Raw genomic sequence first — 5409 nt, 5'->3', positions numbered from 1 at the left:
CTTGTTTGCACTCCACCTGCCATTCTCTCATCTTGGGTCTTCGTCTGATCCATGTTCCTAAGTCCCTCAGGGACCTATACTTTGGGAAATCCTGCTCGACAAGCGTTGACCACACCTGCTCACCATCCAGGTGGCACCGGAGTTGTCTCAGCCTCAGCGCGTGCTTGCGCATCATCAGCCAGGGCATCTCCAGCTCAAGACGATTAGGCGGTAGGTTATCACAGATGCTATGAACACCTGTGCAACCTCCGCCCTTCCCAACAAGGATAACCTCCTCCCAGACCACTTCTGGGCTATGACTGTCACCTTGCTCGCCACCTCACTCCAGTTCTTCTCCATCTGGAGGTCCGGCCCTCTGTCCAGCGCCTGACGACGGTGTTGGGAGGCATTGACTTGCCTCTCCAGGTGCCGAGTTGCAAGCCGACTGATTTTTCCTGGTTAATTTTCGCCCCTGCCACTGTCTCGTATCCTTTGATGGCGTCCTCTATGCGAGGTAGACGCTCTTCATCCAACATGATGATGGTGACGTCATCTGCGTATGCCGTCACATTCCTTCCGTTACAAAGATCATGTGGGTCTGCCCCCACGTCCCTCAACTTACGCAGTAATGGCTCAAGCGCCAACACGTACAGAATCGGGGACGGGTCAGCCCTGACGAACCGAACACTCAATTGCGAAGGGGTTCGAAAGGAACCCATTCACCCGGACTGTTGATTCGATGTTGCCGTACGTGGCTTTAGTCCAGCCTCAGAAGGTCGGGCCAAATCCGGCCGCCCGAAGGACTGCTACCAGGTATCCGTGGTCAACCCTATCGAACGCCTTAGACTGGTCCAAAATCACCATTACCATGCATTTTACCCACCCACTTTATGGTGTAGCGAATGAGGTGAAGGTTGTCCTGTATCGTCCTTCCTGGGATGGCACATGTCTGTGCTTCCCCCACCAGGTTGCCCACGACAACCCTAACTCTTTCTGCGAGCACCTTGGCCAAAATCTTTAGCTCTGTGTTTAACAGAATTAAGGGCCAAAAGTTATTAATGTTATCCCCTTTGCTCGGGTCCTTCCTGACCAGTGTCGGCTCACAGCTTTGGGAATCCTGCCAATTCGCGTACACACTCGCCAGTATGTCCCCGAACAAGTTTGGCATGCTACTGTAAAATTCATAGGGAAGACCATCCAGACCTGGCGACTTATCCCTGGGGCTCTCAGACAGCACCTCTCTGATCTCTTTGGCTCTGATTGGTCCTTCGCAGCGCTCAGCGTCACGAGTCAAAAGACACGGGCTGCCGTCCAGAAAATGTTGTAAGGCATCCCCATGGTCCAACATCCCACCCCTCCTAAACAACGTGGCAAAGTGCTTGTGAAAGGCCTTGCGCATTTCCTGTCCAGACTCATCTATCAAAGATCCGATCGTAGCATCGATACCACGACGGGTTTCTTCCCAGCGAGCCCATCTAGCAACATTGATACCTTCACGGCCCATTGCACATGTCCTAGCTCGGACTCTGCATCCTTCGTGTTTGGCATTGAAGTAACTCTTTAATCTGGCTACGGTAAGCCTCGCAATCCAATAAAGTCTTGTTCAACTTCCAGTAGCCAGATCCCTGTCTATGTATCTTATCTATAACCACCCTAAATGTCACTAACCTGCGATCTGTGTAGGGTACGTATGTAAATTGTGGACAACTGAAACTGTGTCTATCTCTAGTGCTTACCACTATCCTGTCTATGTAAGACCTGACCATTCCGTCACTTCTTGTCCAGGTTCACACTGGAGTGTTCGGATGGTCAAGCCTGTATCGATCTGCCAGCCTGAAACGCTTCAGAAGATCGATGAAGCAAGAGTTTCCTTTTCTGTCGGTTGAGCCCATGCTATCCAGGCATGCATCCAGTATAGCGTTGAAGTCACCTAGTACCACTACTGTCTTTGATGTTACCAGGAAATTCTCCAGGCGATGAAAGAAGCCAACCTGTTTGCCTGCATTACTAGGCGCGTAGATGCTCACCAGCCTGAAGGTCTTACCACTTTATGTTAGATCCAGAACGACCAACTTGCCTTCTGGGTCCACGAAGATTGTACTTACCTGCATGACCAAGCTTTTACGGATCAAGACAGCCACCCCTCTGCTCCCTCCCTCCCGGCTAGGAGAAGGCCTGCAGCTTGGTCTCTGTAACAACCATCACATCTATATCATGTGACCTGAGGTTGTCGAGGAGGCATGCCTGCTTCCTCTTCGAGTTCAGGCCACACATTCAAACAAGCAATATCCAACGCAATCATCACGAGTCACAGAAGAAAAGAAAGCTACTTACCCTAATTTATCTTGTTAGGGGAATGGTTCTCAAAACATTTGAGACCATTCCCCTACACACCTCCTTTTCATCTAAGAATGGTTCCACCGGCGGGTCGAACACCTTTTTTTAGATTTTTTAATAAATATATGTCTTTGGGATGTAGTTTCGACATGTCGAAAAATAATGTACTAGCAATTTTTGCTCTTACGATAGGGCTTTGATTGTAGTTATTTCTATAAACTAGGGAGTCTCGATGGGGTCTAATGACCCCATCTAAATAAATGTTCTTGGCTTTATAAACCACTGTTACTAAATCACTGGATTTGGGGATGTTTATGGGTATGCTTGTGAAGGACATTTTCTTTTTTTTCTTTTCTGTGTTAGAGGGCTTGGGTATTTTAGCTCGAACTTTTTTCGGGGAATCTGTTTTTTTGTCCTTGGGGTATCTTCCTTGGAGGTGGAGGGAACAGGGTAAGTTGGTCTGATTTGTTGTTTTTGGGGCACTTCTCTTTTATATGGCCCTTCTTGCTGCACTTGTAGCACTTTGGTTTTCTCCCTTCGACATGAATAGGGATGTTCATGTCATCCATTACAATAATTTCAGGTAAATCCTCAAGGTCAATGCTTGTGGCTTGGGCCAGAATCTCCAGGGTCTGGCCTCACCAATTTTGTGGACCGTCTTGTGTTATCCGTATTATCTTGATTTTCTCCTCTCTCTTGCAGAGGAGGGTGGCCAAAATCCACGCTACCTCTGCTTCAGGGGGGATGTTTTTAATTTTAATCCTGGATGTTCTCCATCCCAGGTATAATGGTAGCAACAGTATGTTTCCACTTTGCAAGATCCGAGTCGAATATTTTCTTGCACGTTCTGACGACTCAAACCTTGCTTCCACAGTTGCAAATTTCGTTCTTCTTGTCAAGTATTCAATTTCATTCATTGTTGAACCAAGACATGTTTCAATTGTCCCCTCCTCCAAATGTTCAAATTTCTTTGTCTCCGAATTGTAAGTTTTGTAAATAATTGTATGTTCTTTTATTTTATTTTGTAATTCGCTTGGAGGTGAGATCTTAGCCTCACCATCTTTTTCTGTTATCATCCCGTAAAAAGTCTGTATTTCCTCAATTTTAAATTGAATCATTTCACGACCACCGACGGCCGCTGCAAAATTCATACTATTTTGGACCTCTGTAGAAGCCATTTCCTTTTTTTTGAACACAACACAATTCCGTCTAACGGTGAGATAATAGTTTGGTTTAACACCAGCACAGTTCAGTTAAGTACAATATTCCTTCCCCCGAAGGGGGAGGATCACAGTTCACAGTACAAATAAAATAAAAACAAAATCACCCTTACGGGAACAAGCAAACACAATTTACAACAATAACAACAGCAAACAAAGCAAAACAACTAACCTTTCGGTGAAGCAATCAAAATACAAACGACTTATTGCGTGATTTTGGACAAACTTACAAACAAGCTCATTATTATAATTGATTGCGAAAGTAATTATAAAGCAATACAGTCAAGTTTCATTTTTATTTTGAATAAATAAATAGTTATATGTTTGGGTTGTACCACTGGCCCATGTGCGCAAGTAGTGAATGGATGGCTTCAATATTCATCATTCTCCACATAAATTCGTCGAGGTGTGATTCAATAGTCGAATTGTGCACACTACACATTTTTTTAAAGCTTCTTTTGCAATTCTTCTACATGTTCTTGACGAGATTTGTATGAGCACCTGTTGCAGGGTCAACAAAATGGTGGTGGTGAGTTACTCGAACATGTGTATAATTGTTTGGCAACATAGATATACCACTCACTCCTGGTATACCACCATATGCAGCCCATTCATCGCTGTAAATGATAATTCCGTCGAGAATGTACTTTTGAATGGGTGGCAAAAGTGTTTCATTCTTACGATCATCTACCAAAAGTATGAAACCCTTTTGGTACCAGAGTCGATTCCACCAAATACCCATCTTTGTGTTACTGTTCTTCCGACGTTGTACTTTTGTTTAGCAATCAATGATTCATCTATTTGAATGATAACACCTGGCCCTCCTGTTTGCAGATTATTTTGTAGCAGCCAATTTGAACAAATATCCCTGAAATACTGGAATCATTATGGGATACACCAGGACCTCTATATTTAAGTAGTACTGGTAATATTTCTTAGTAATATTAATTTATACCAGAAACAATATATATAATGAATATAATAAAAGTTCACAATCTTTTTTTATCTCATATTTATTTTGTAAACAAACAATACAATATTACATAAGCATTTTAGGCATTCGTTCTTTTCTGGACTCTCGCTGTGTACTGGCAGCTGATGGCTCGTGGACCACCACTTTGAGTAGCACTGGTTTAAATAGTTTATTTGATCAACACATGCATTTACATGTTGGATACTCAAGGAAAGCTGATACATGACATTACCAACTTGTTTCAAGTTGGCGAAGTAAAAATGAACAGAAGAAATATTGTGTTAATGTGATGAGGTAGAACCGGGCATGTGTTGTGTCTGTGTGTCCATTGGTCATTCAGTCATATCGTTTTATGTTCTGTGACTGCTACTATGTTGTGTCATTCATGCTGAATATGTGGTTCTGTGTTGGCTGCTTGACTGGTGCAAGTTAACTGCTGTCTGTTGACCGTTTGACACTTGCATCATCCTAGCTAGGAGAACAGACAGACATACCATAAGAGTAATTTCTACCTATGTAGGTCACCTGCTGTCCACTTGAACCTTCAGTGATACAACTCCGGTTGCAGTCGAATGGAAATCCATCCAATCCTTTTTGATAGGGCAGAAATTTCTTTCATGCCTCTTTGGCCAGTAGTGGATCATGGCCGGCTGCAGTCTAATAACTGCAGCAAATTAAAAAAAATTCTGGGGTTGATACATTCAACAAAAAATTCTAAAAACAACTGAAAAGTATAACCATGGTGCTTTTGTCCAGACCCCATTCTGAAAACATTAATCCCCAATTTTCCCATATTTTTCCCTCCAAAGAAACTCATCTAGATGGGATTCAATCATATTTGTGTGTACTCCCATCATACTCTTGAATCTGCGTTTTGCATTTTTCCAGTAACATTCAACT

At 43.5% G+C, this 5409-nt stretch overlaps 1 long non-coding RNA gene across 1 annotated transcript in view; it reads left to right on the top strand.

Annotated features, from left to right (window-relative positions):
* Positions 1-5409, top strand: part of LOC106881340 (uncharacterized) — a 29755-nt gene that overhangs the window by 3213 nt on the left and 21133 nt on the right. The window lies entirely within an intron of this gene.

This window comes from Octopus bimaculoides, chromosome 7 (genome assembly GCF_001194135.2).
Source record: "Octopus bimaculoides isolate UCB-OBI-ISO-001 chromosome 7, ASM119413v2, whole genome shotgun sequence".
Lineage (NCBI taxonomy): Eukaryota > Metazoa > Mollusca > Cephalopoda > Octopoda > Octopodidae > Octopus > Octopus bimaculoides.
Note: the sequence above shows the minus strand (reverse complement) of the source record. Positions and strands in the feature narration are given on the sequence as shown.